The 13,190-nt window shown below is 44.7% G+C and overlaps 1 protein-coding gene across 1 annotated transcript in view; it reads right to left on the reverse strand.

The window, feature by feature from the left end:
* Positions 1 to 13,190, reverse strand: part of TENM4 (teneurin transmembrane protein 4) — a 787,121-nt gene that overhangs the window by 79,779 nt on the left and 694,152 nt on the right. The gene's annotated exons all lie outside the window — the stretch shown is intronic.

Consider the following 13,190-nt stretch of genomic DNA (forward strand, 5'->3'; position numbering starts at 1 on the left):
ATGATATACCTTTCATGATCAGAGCCCTGGCTGGCAGGGAACCCCGAGAGGCCAGAAGACAGAAAATCAGTCACTGAGATACATCTTGTACCCAGTGGCTCATGGTACTCACTCAAGATACATAATAATCTTTAAAAAAAATGTCACCTCAATTTAGGGCATCAAAGTGTCCTTGAGAGAATTGCTATTGGGAGGTGATTCAATGTTCTTACTTGGAGGTTATTTTCTAAGGATACTATATTATGTTGTAAGGAGATAAAGCTGATCACAGAGGGCAATATCACCTAGTTCTGTGTGTGGATGTGTAGTTCAATGATCTGGGTTCAAATCCTGGCTCTGTCACGTCCTAGGTCTCTGAACTTCAGTAGGCATGTGCCAGTTCTTTGAGTCTTTGTTCTTTCATGCTGGTATAGGGTAAGCTCCACAAATGGCAATGGCTATTACAGCTACTAACAGTCTCATTGAAAGTGAACATACAAACAAGTGAGCAGGATAGAAGGTACTTCCTTTCATCTGACATTCGAGATAGGAGGACAGATGTTAGCATGCTCTCGGAGTGAGTTTTGGAACCTGACACCTCTCCCAATATCCCTCCTCCCACTCTCACTCTATATTTTGCACAAGAAATTACCTGCTTTTCCCAAACTTGCCAGGCGAATGTTACTTAGTGCCTCTGTCTGTGCAATGTTCTTCCATCTGCCTAAAATGTCATTCCTGCACTCCTCTCCCAACATTCTCACCCTTGAAGACCCAACTATTAATGACACCTCTTCCTTGAAGCCTTTCTTGATACCTCTAATCAGAACTAGTTCCTCTCTCCCACAAAACCTGAGGCAGACACCTTGATACTTTACCAAAGCATACACGCTCCTCCCTTCCACTAGATCCTGAGCTCTTTGAGGGCAGCGTGAAGATTTCTTTCTTTCTCCTCACAGTGCCTGAACTATGTCGAACAAATCCTAGGTTGTCATTGAAAACATGATGGTTGAACAAATAAATGGGACAATTAGAGATCATCTAGAATGGTGGCTTTTCAAATATTCAGAAACAGAAATGTTTGGGTAAATGACATTTTATAAGGACTCCAAAGCGGAAAACGAATGAAAAGATCTACCATGGATGAAGTTGGGGTGGAGGCCTCCTCTCCCTTGGGGTGATTCTGAGGGCAACTCTGTGGAGTCTCCATGTCTGGAGAAGTCAGTTAGAAGATCCCTAAGTTAGTGGAACTTTCTCATTGTATGGAAGAGGAAACCGGTTTCCAGAGAGGTTATATTGTGTGCCCAAAGCTCCACAGAGAGCAGGTGACAGAGGCAGGACTTGAACCTGGGCCTCACTACTCCGGGTCCAACTCTAACCGGTCACTTGCCACTGGCCATGGGTGGAATTGAAGGTACTGCCTGGTCCAACATCCTCAGGGATCCGCACACTGGGGAGAAAGCCCTCGCTGAAAGGCATCTGAGACAAAAACACAGGCGCTGTGCACCACATAACCTTCTCTATTCACCTCAGGTGAGAAGGCTTTTTCTTCTGGCCTAGGGAAGAGCTAGTGACGAGGCCCATGGGCGTTCATTAAAAAAAGATCTCAAATTCAGTCCCTGCCATATGAGGTACCCACACCTCTACCTTCCTAGAGTGATAAACTTTTCTCTGTTGGATGAGAAAAGCAATTAACACCAGGCTTGTAAAGCAGCTGGTCTCACTAGTGTCAGCTTGTCCTTTCTGAAGGCAAGAACAACTACCCACAATGCACCAGACTCCCCACCCCACCCCACCCTCCTCACCTCACTCCATACAATCTGGTTAATGCTAATTCAGTCAGTGGTTTCCTTCCGAGGCCCTTGGTCTAAATGCAATTACACGGCAAACAAGTTAAGCGGGTGAGGCTCAGCAAAGACTTTCAATTCTGCTCTGAAGGTCTTCCAATGTATTTATGTGAAATTATCTCTCCACTAATGGGGAAGATTTATTCCACCGATTGTATTCAGCTGGTTCTGAGAGATGTTTTCTTTAATGGAGGACAATTGAATTTCGTATTGCTGGAACTCTGTCCTTCCAGAGAATTACTAACAGATCTCATCTCCTGATGCTGGCCACCATCCAGCCTTCTCCAGACATATGTGCCTCTGGATTCTGCCTGGACAGTAACCAGCCCTGGGGGGATGGCTTCCTTTCTGGGGCTGTCCTGGCTGCTGCCCCTCACACACATGCAGGCCAGCCTCCTCTGACTGATCTCTCTTTGGGGATTTCCTGATAATTGGGAAACATTGAATCGGCACCATTTGGCTACCATGTAGCCTCCAACTCAGCAAGCCAGAGCAGATGCAAGTTCAGCCCAGGCTCCCGTGGATTGCTTTTGGATTCTGGGGAAGATTAGGTTGACTCCCTGGACACTGATAGGCCATACAGGCCTCTTGCCAACACAGGCATTTGGCTCAGGAATTAAGTCCTGGAGAAAAACACTTCCATCCCCGTTCTGTTTTCATGATTTTCAGTTGTCAGGAAAGCCCGGATTAATATAAAGCCTTCCCTGGAACAAAGGAGATGGGAAGTCAGCTCGGCGGGGGCCTCCGAATTGTGTCTTGTGCCACATGCATTTGTCCTGGGAGGTTTCAAAAGATGCGAGTGCTGGGCTTCCCGATGCTTGCTTTCTGCATCCATTTATTTAATGGATACTATCAGTGGTGTGCTGGCAAGTGTTTAATGACTGACTTTCAAAAAATAAAAGAAAGAAAGAAAGAAAAAGAAAAGAAAACCAGCTTCAACTGTAGCATTTGCTCATTTCTGTGGTGTAAGTACTCTCATTCTGGCTGTTTTCAAGCTACCAAAGAGATGCCACTGAACAGAGGTGGCAAGAGACACACAGGAGGATGCCATTATGCGGTACTGCCACCATGGAGATGCGATGGTCCTGAGTAACTCAAGGGCAAATGTAACATCAAACACGGCAAAATAATTAGAAAGTAATAAGTTTTGAGTATTTATTACCTTTGCTTTTAACATACCTTATTTAATTTTATATAATTTAATTTTTAATAATGGCTGTGTTTAACAACCAGCTTGCCCAATTTCTGAACATTTAATAATCAGTTCTTGTGAACTGGTTCAAGTTGGCTTCTGCATACTACTGGAACACTGACCCTACACTGAGGGTTGGGCACTCGCTCAGTGGTGGAGATGTGGCTAAGAAATAGTTGCTGCTTTGAGTGTAGAACTCTGTAATGGAAGACTGCCTTAGTGAAAAACCATTAACGTGAGAGCAAATCACTGCCACCAACTTGGCTTTCCAGCTAGCTCATATGATCCTCCATTACCAGTCCTCTATTTGACATGATTTGCTTCCTCATGGTCGCTGTCTTGGTGTAATGGAGTTTTGGGCTGTTATTTTCTACTTATCCTTAAGAGTCTCATCTAAGCTGTCACCACCTCAGTAAGGTTGTCATCAACTTTTCCTGACACAATGAATCACCCCCTCCTTTGGGCTTTTATACACCTTATAAGTATCTCTCTAATATTTGATGGTCATATTATATCATTTGCATTTGTATAGCCATCTCACATGTTTACGTGTGAGCCAGAGGAGGGCTGGACCACATCTCCAGAGAGGGTAAGCATGGGATGCTGCTCTCAGAGTGTTTGTGAAGTGAAAAACAATCAAGTAACTGGAAGACAGAAAAAGACTTGCTCAAGGTCATCCAGAAAGGAATTCACTTGGCTGAGCTGACACTAAAGCTAGGTCTTCTTACTTCTGAGGCCTCACTCTTACTACTGTGTTATGTACCTGCAGTCACTAAAATTCCTTTAATTTCATGAAAAATCGGGCACCTACTGTGAGTCAGGCTCTGTGTTAGGTGCTAAGTTCCAGAAATGTATGAATTTCGGTCTCCACTTACTTGCTAGAGCTCACAAAAGCCAACATGAAATGCCCCCGTGTAGTTGTCTCTGACACCAGTGAGTCAACACATGGGTTTGGCATATGTCAGGCAGCTGGGATATAAAACAAGCAATTAGGCTAGGTGAACTCTGCCAGGAGGGAGCGCCACTGCCAAGCCAAGGGTGGTGTCAGACATACTGGCATGAGTCCAACCACACACTCAGGGCCTGACTGAGGTGCCCTTGCTGACGCCAACAGGGGAGAAGATCTGCCTGACTGCTTCTTGAGGAGAGTGACAAGGTTTGGGATCAACAGAAGAATCTGCTGGAGACACAAAACCGCTCCAAAACAAAATCAAGCAAATAAAAAGCCAACCTCAACTGTTGCTCAGGGAAAAGTGGTAGGGCTGTGGTGGCGAGAGCGCTGGGCTGGGAGTCATAGTTCCCAGTTCTGACTCTGGGAACTAACTGTGTGATTTTGGAGTCATTTGAACTCTCTGAACCTCCCTTCTCTCATCTGTCAAATGCAGGCTGAAGTTTTTCCCAACTGGTATAAAATAGAATTCAACATACATTTAAGAATTTATAACTGTTAATCTCGCACTACCCAATCCAGCTAAAGCAGCCCTACTACACGTGGCGTCAGAATCTTAATGGAGCTCATGCAATGCTTATACTTATCGCTAAATTGTTCCCTTTATCTGGAAACTTCCACCTCTCCTGGAGCATTCACCAAGCAGTAAACACCACTCCTGCTCCTTCTGGGCTACTCCTCATGAGCTCTGAGTGCTGTTGCTCTGCCAGGACAATCTTTTGCCCAGCAGAACATGAGCTCCTTGAAGACAGGGACCAACCACATGTCTCTCACTGCTATATTCCCAGCATTGATCATGGTTGATGGCCATTTCTGAGTGGGGAAAAGAAAACCTCCTCCAAAACAGGTGTTTGCTCTGGAATTTGAACGCACGGCACAGAGTAAGTTCTTGATAAATTATTTACACAATGAATAAAGAGCTTATGTGCTTCTGTTACTTAAGGTGAGGACGATGTTAGAGAACTTTGAGCTACTTGACCTTGACAGGGATATGGTTAGAGAACCCAGGGCTGGAAGAGTTGTGCCCTTTCAAGAGGCCAGCCCACACTCTCCCTCAAAGTTTGGGTACCTTCCCCTGGAAGACTCACTTGCCTCAGCCTAGCCCTGACCCTTTGATTCTATACCCTCCTCATCTGTACCACCTGTGGTCTGGAAAACTTTGAAAAAGAATGCCAGAAACAAAGATAGATTGATTAGTCAATGTATATTATACAAGCAGATAAAGGAAGGCAAAGGGAGAAAAACTGTAGCTTTTATTATTATTTTTTTTGTGTGTGTGTTATTTTGTTATTAAGTCAAAGCTGCTACTTTGGTATTCAGGAAACTGGAATATCATTTGGGATCTAGGTGGCAAATGATAACTCTAGCCTTTCTCTCCTTTAAAGTATTTGCTAGTCTATAACATTATTGATTATGTAAATCACTCCTTTGCATTGTGTATTTTAAACAGATTTATTTGCCTGACTTGTATAAATCCTTAAACTGTTTCCTGCTAACTTCTGCTGATTGAATGGGGATCTTTCCAGCATCTACTGCAATTTATCTGAAGTCTTGTAAGAACATTACCTGGGCCCGAATGAGAAGCCTCACTTCACAGCCTGTGACATTATTACCACTGAAGGTGTTTCCAGTCATAGCCTGACATTGTCCTCTCTGCAGCTCCCAAGACCGTCTTTCCAGCCCAGCCACCAGGCTGATCTGCAGCTCTCTCTTCCTAGTTTTCCATCTGATGCTCTGCCTCAGTTTCTTTAAACAGCTTTTCCAGCCCAACATCTTCCGCCTATATACGTATTCTTGGGAAACCCCTGATTATGAAACATTCGAGTCAGAAGAGCCCTTCCTGATCACCTCTTTCAAACTTCTTTTGGTAAAGATGAGAAAATAAAGTTCAGACAGGGAACAACTTGCCCATTCTTGCAGAGTTGCGGGGGAGCCAGGACTGATTCAAATGCAGGATTCGCCATGAGAACTTGGGAGAGCCACTCTACCTCTCAGGGTACTCGGAGTCTGACCGACAGGTACCTAACTATTTGAGAATCCCAACTTGACTTGGCTGCCTCACAATTCAGAGTTCACATGATTAGAGCTGGGTTCTGGAACCATTTTTGATTGTATGCCCTTTCTGCAAACATTTTTGAGCAGGCTCCTTCAATGTATTTGCATTCACTTATAAATTGCACACATGTGCTACCATCGCTGGTTCACCCTGGGAAGGGTAATATACATTTGGTGCAAGGTTTGATGAGTATTCATATTTCAAATAGCCTTCTTGATAATTTTGACTCTTTTAGTGAACTCTGTTAAGATTGTTGATCATTTTGAAACTCTTAGTTAACTTTTTGTTCAATCTTATGAAAATAATCATGTTTAACCTCATAGCGAGATTGAGGAAAGTATTTAATATTAGGAGTAGAAGTATCAGCTCTGCCATTTTTTTTGTTTGCTTGTACTTGCACTATTAGTATTATCTTCCATTTGAATTTACTTTGCAGGAAACCTTTAAAGCCACTTTACCATTTTATGAGTAAGTTTGGTTAACACTAGATTTTATACAGATACATAGACATGCGCACAAACAATTATGATATAATATACTATTACATCATAATACACAATAAACACAGTAATACACAATAAACCAGTGTGGGTTCACTGTCCGTCTTTCTTTCTTTTCTTGTTTTCTTTTTTTTTTTTTTTGAGACAGAGTCTCACTGTGTCACCCAGGCTGGAGTACAGTGGCATGATCTCAGCTCACTGGAACCTCCACCTCCTGGGTTCAAGTGATTCTTGTACCTCAGCCTCCTGAGTAGCTGGGATTAAAGGTGTGCACCACCATGGCCCAGCTAATTTTTTGTATTTTTAGTAGAGACAGGGTTTTGCCATGTTGGCCAGGCTGGTTTTGAACTCCTGGCCTCAAGTGACCCACCTGCCTTGGCCTCTCAAAGTGGTGGGATTACAGGCATGAGCCACTGTACCCACCCCACTGTCCCTCTTTCTGTGGAGTAGATCTTGATCTCCCTCAGAATGCCTCATGTACTGGTCTAGACATGTAACCAAGTAACACAGGGACCAAAGGAACAAATCGGTGAAAATCGAACATTCTATAGAAATAAACCAGTCTTGCTTTCTTATTTCTTAAGATAAAAGAAACACTGTATAGATAGAGCCCCTAAAATTTTCTTCCTGTTCTCATGGCCCACCTTCGGTATCCACCTTGGGACTCCGAGAGAGTGTATGTGGTGATTTTTTTGTATACAAAATAAACTTGAATATGCTGTTTATTATTATACCCCAAAGCCAACTTCTCACTGTGCTTCAATCTTTATAACTTATTTCAAAGCTTATCCTATATTTACCATGTTTATTTTCCAATAGCCCCAAACCAATAAAACTTGATCTAGTCCTTTTTTAAATTTTTTTGAGACATGGTCTTGCTTTGTCACCCTGGCTGGAGTGCAGTGGCATGATCTTGGTTCACTGCAACCTCTACCTCCAGGGTTCAAGAGATTCTCCTGCCTCAGCCTCCCCAGTAGCTGGGATTATAGGCTCCATAGGCTCCTTCAGATTGACAGGAGGGAGGAGTTTACCTTTTAAATTACAGGGGTCTTCTGAGTGACTGAGTCCACGTTCCTCATGTATAGGTGTGGTCAGTGATGTCTGAAGGTGAGGCAGAGCTTCCCTTCCATCACTCCTTGAGGATGGGGTACCACCAGCTCTGCCATGGTGCCATGACACCACCTGGGGTGGTAACAGCAAGATGGCCCAGCAACTACTAGTGTCTTCAGGGACCTGAGGTTGTGCTTCCTGCAGAGCCCAGAAACCACTGTTCTGTGGCCTGCTAGCTAAGTACGGCTGTTGAGCTCCTTCAGACACCAAGGGAGCGTGAGCTCCCAGGCTGCAGAATCAATCTCTCAAGCCCGTGGGTAGTCTGGCTGCTCAATGCTGATGCTTCAGGCTGAGTCCTCTCCCACAAGAATCTTCTAGAATATTTTCTGCTGGCTGATAAATGTGTACACAAGAACAGAGCCCTTGACTTGTCCACCATACTATGCTTCTGGGGAACTGAGCCCATCAACTATGGTGAGGGAGAAGCAGGACTGAGAGGGTCTGGCCAGCAGGGAGCAAGGCCCTTGTCCCAGGTAAGTGGGTTGGTCATGTCTGGGGACATGGCTCAGAAATACCATCATTGTACCTGGGGACATGGGATTTGTGGTGCATGTTTAGATAGGCTGCTTTCTGTGCTGTGTGGCCAGAAGCTTGTTTCTAAGAAGACGTTTCAGGTGATGGTTTGTGCTGTTAGAAGAATACAAGGCAGCTCTGCTAAAATGTGACTCCAGCCACAGTCTCTCAGCAGACAAGTTCATTCCATGACCATGTGTCTTGCCTTCTGTCAGGGCACAGGGCAGGTCCTGCTTCACCAGGAAAGGGGAAACTAGAATGAACCAGGATCAGACCCACTTCATGGGGAAGGAGCTGATGCCAGGCAGAAACGCAGCTAAGGGACTCTGCACAAAGTCCAGCTCAACAGGCTAGAGCTGAGGTGTACAGCAATACACAGCTGGCCTGTAATGGAAATAATAATTCAAAGGATGAGGGAAGAAGGGCTGTAGCGGCATCATGAAAGGGCTCCCAGAGGCATCTGGATGGGGACATCCATGTGTCACTCGGTTATCATGCCCAGGTAGAGCAGGGATGGAGCTCCAGACCCAGATGTGGCAGGGATGGGAGCCTGTCAAAAGAGGGCAAGCTTTGAGTCCTTTGGTGCCAGGGCACCAGGATGCTTAAGTCAGACACAGAAAGTGAGACCAGGATTCAGGGACAAGGTAGAAAGCCATTTGGCACAGCTGGCAACTCATGGCAGACAACAGTAGCAAGGATGTGAGTTGAGCAGCTGGGGCTGCTCTAAGCCCTTCTTCTCAGATTGGGATTGGTCCTAGAGGCCTGCAGGGTTAGATTCACAGGGTGGACTCACATGGCCCCCACTGTGGTGGGAGGAGGAGACCCAGGCAGGGGAGGCATGAGGGGCTGGATCTCTCCCCTCTAGCAAAATACACACAGAGGCTGCATCCCTCCCTGTCAAGCCCCTGATTGTGGGATTTGCTTGGAGCAAACTCTTAATGACTCTGAGATCTAATTGGAGGGCCAGTTAGACTACTGCAGGGGTACCTGCAAGACCTGATCCTGTATTCTCTATTGAGGGCAACATTAGTAATGTGAAGCATGGCTCTATAAATATTTTAACTTCTTATTGCTTAAAATTTCTCAGCGTTGGATAAAAATACAGAAAGTCTTTGATTTACAAAGAGCAGAATTACAGTTTACAGTTTGAGATATACGAACCTTCACTTGGGACTCCAGGTTCTCTGGGACTCAGGTTTGGCTACTAACTTGCTGAGCCAGGGGCTCTCTCTGGCCTTGGAGTTTCCTCTTCCAGCACAGAGGGCTGATGGTCTGGAAGGTCCATTCATCCCTGCCATCCTAAGGTGCTAGGATATTTGCCCCAATTACACAACTACACTGATGCTTCAGGCTAAGATTCTCATTTTCCCCCCAGTTCTCAATAGTGACACTAAAACCTGTATGTATACTAATGCTATAGCTAATGCTAATATTAACATTACTGCTATTTAGTGACGGGGTCACTAACACTTAATGAATGCTTACTACCCTAACACCTAAGTGTTTTATGTGTGCTAATTTAATCCCCACAAAATCCCCATGAGATGTGGATTATTATTTTCACAGTGTACAGGAGGGAAGTGAGGCACAGAAAGATTAAGAGACTTCTCTAAGGTCATACGGCTAGCAAATAGTGAGGCTGAGATTCCAACCTCTGAGGTCAGTGCTCCAGCACAAAGCCTTATTGCACATGGGTTTTTTATGATGTAGCAGAATATTGGAGAGAAAGTCAGGGCCAGATGGGGTGCTAGGGTTGTAGTGGCACCACACTGTATGGATTTCTGAACTGAAGATGCTGAGCTGGGAACATAAAGGACTCAGTGGAGAAGAAGAGAGGCTCAGTACATGGGCTCTAGAGCCACCTGGGCTTGGCTTCCAATGTTGGCTCTGCTATTACAAGCCCTATGACCATGGCCCAGATTACTTAACTTCTCAGTAGCTCAGTTTTCATTGCTTAAAACAAGGGTAATAAAGTCCCTATATCGTATGGTCTGCCCGGAGACTTAAAGGTGTTACTACCTATAAAACATTCCAAATAGAATATCCTTGGTAAATGTTAGGTGTTAGTACTGAATGCGTGCTATAAGCCAGCCATTGGGCTTCTGGGTATTTTATCTCATTTAATCTTCCAAACAACCTGGCAGGGTAGAATTAGTGACCCCACATCACAGGGGAGGAAGTTGAGTCTCACCAGCCCAAGGTCACATGCTCTCACTTTCCCCAGGACTTGAATCCAGGCTCTCTCCCTCTAACCCAGAGTCGTTCCCACTGCACCACAGCATCCTCTGCTAATGCTTTCTGTGATGGACAACTAGGAATAAGCTCAAGCTACAAAGCAAACAGAGATCGTAATTCATTTTTGAAATCAATAAAGGGATGATCAAGTGGCAGAGGAGGAGTTGTTAGCTGCTCATCAGGATGATGTGAGAACTCGTTGTCTGCATCCTGAATTGAATCACCTAGTTGCTTTATCATCATAAACATTCATTTCAGTGCGGGGAGGGATTTTTAAAAAACCAACATGAATAATATATAATGGCTGACATTTTGGAGGAAGCAGGATCTTTGCCTTCTTCCATCTTCCATCAGGTTATTTATCATTGTCTTTCTTTTCTTTTTTTCTTTTTTTTAAACTGATGGGGTACCCTGTCAGTTCAGCTTGTTCTGAAAATGCAGGAGTATAATTCAATAATAAATTCGCTCAGAGGCCAGCTGTCAGGAAGTTGGTGTTTATTTGAAGTCCATTAGATGATCTCTGCTGCTCGGCCTCTTGAGGGCTTCCTGAGGGCTAAGACCTGGGTGGAGGTGGGGGGTGGGGAGCAAATGCTCTTCTGAAACCCCTGTGCCATGGACGCTTGCATATGGCTTTAGGTTCACAGTGCGCAGATAAAAAACTATATTGCATACATGGTCATTTCTCTTTTCCATCATTTTTCACTCTTGAAAACTCTTGCTTTTAAAATTCCTGGAAGCTTTGTGCCTTTATATAGGGTCTGAAAGGAATTCGAAGACTTAGGTGGAATCAAGGTTATTTCACTCCTGTTTAGAGCCAGTTTTAGGTCCTGACTGAGATGAAATGCTCGAACTTGGTTAGTGAACGGGTGAGGGTCACATCTTTCTCAGTTCCTGCCCCAACCCACTTTTCTGGCCTGATATTTCCCTCTGTTCTTCTTTCTCCCACATGCCCCCTTTGCTTACCATGCTTATATACCACAGATTTCCTAAGCCCATCTTGATTTCAAATGTCAGAGCATGTCTTCTGACCTTTGATGTGGAAAATAGTGTCATCATAATTATCCTCCAGCCACATTAAAATTCTCTGCATTCTCTGATTGTCCTGGAAAGTTATGCTGTTGCTCACACTGGTTCTGCAGTATAGAATGCTTTCTACAATCCTGTTCAACTGAAACCCACAGTAAGCAATACAGCCTATCCAGTAGTTCATGCATACACATACACATGTAACTGAAATAAGTTTCATGAAATACATATTCTTTTTACAGTGATGCACTGATATTTTCTATTTCATTCTATTCCATTTCAGTTAAATTTACTTCTTTTTTTGAAAATAATAGTTTCGACCTGCTGAATTGATTTCATGAGGTACTAATGGGTTGTTATGACCTGCAATTTGATAAATGATGCTCTAATGGCCAACTCTCCTTACTGAAATTTTTGTCTCATGCTGAAGGCCATCTCCTGCCATAAGTCTTCATTCGTTCATTTGTTTTCAACAGCAAACAATTACTACTGCGTACTCTAAGCCCGCCCTGTGTTACATGCTGGAGAAGCAAAGCTGTAGAAGAGGCAGCTCTCATGGTGTAGGCTCAGGGGACAGACGTGCAGTGGGAGTGATGGTCTTGCCTTTGAGCTCTCAGAGCACTTTTGTCTCTAATTCTCTTCAGGCACTCGGCAGGGACTGGCTAATTCATTGATTTATTCTGTCACTCACTGTGGTTCACTCTGTGCCAATTCCTTTGGGTTCAATGACACACAAGGCATGGGATCCACGAAGACCCCCACAGTAACGGGGTGAGATATCCTCTCCTCCCACACCTAGTGCAGAGTAGGTGCTGGGCAATAGTCACCAAATGAAGCTTGTGTGTGTATGTGTGTGTGTGTGTGTGTGTGTGTGTCTGTGTGTGTGTGTCTGTGTTTTGAGACAGGGTCTGGCTCTGTCACCCAGAGTGGAGTGCAATGGCATGATCTCTGCTCTCTGCAACCTCTGCCTCCTGGGTTCAAGTGACTCTCCCACCTCAGCTTCTTGAGTAACAGGGACCACAGGCGTGCACCACCACGCCTGGCTAAATTTTCATATTTTTCATAGAGATGGGGTTTTGCCACGTTGCCCAGGCTGGTCTTGAACTTCTGAACTCAAGCGATCTATCTGCCTCGACCTCCTAAAATGCTGGGATTTCTAAAGGCATGAGCCAGCACGCTCAGGCAGCTTGTGTGTTTTGCTCTGCTCTGTCCCTTGCTGAGCCTGCCCAGTCTCTCCTCCTCATAGGCTCTGATAGGATACGAGTCTCAGGTATCCTATAGGATTCTATCATATCTCTATAGCATATGATTCTCTGCCTCCTTTGGGGTAAATTCTTTGGTAATCCATCCTTCCTTTTGCTAAAGTCCCCCTGACTTCTTGAGTCTTTTCTCTTGGGGCTCAGTGTTTCCTGTCAGCTGAGTCTTGTAGCTCCCTGTCCACACCCATCTATTGCCTGATGGAGCCAACAACCTATTAGAATTAGGGGAACCCAGCAAGATTTGCCATCACATGATTTCTCAGACAAATTCCCTTCCTCAAATAATGATTCAACAATCTAAACCTGCCTCCCCTCTGGGTGGTTGTAATATCGTGTCCTAAAACCTATTCTGAACCCATATTTGAATAACCTGGGGGTGGTTCATCAGCACCTCTTCCTATAACTTGCTAACCTGTCCAGCATCTGCAACCTATAACTATTCACTGAGGGGATATCTGACCCACATCCAGCCCTTTCAGTCAGAGGAGTCCTCCCCAAGAGCACAGATGCACCCAACAATGGGAAAC

The sequence above is a fragment of the Theropithecus gelada genome, chromosome 14 (assembly GCF_003255815.1).
Source record: "Theropithecus gelada isolate Dixy chromosome 14, Tgel_1.0, whole genome shotgun sequence".
Lineage (NCBI taxonomy): Eukaryota > Metazoa > Chordata > Mammalia > Primates > Cercopithecidae > Theropithecus > Theropithecus gelada.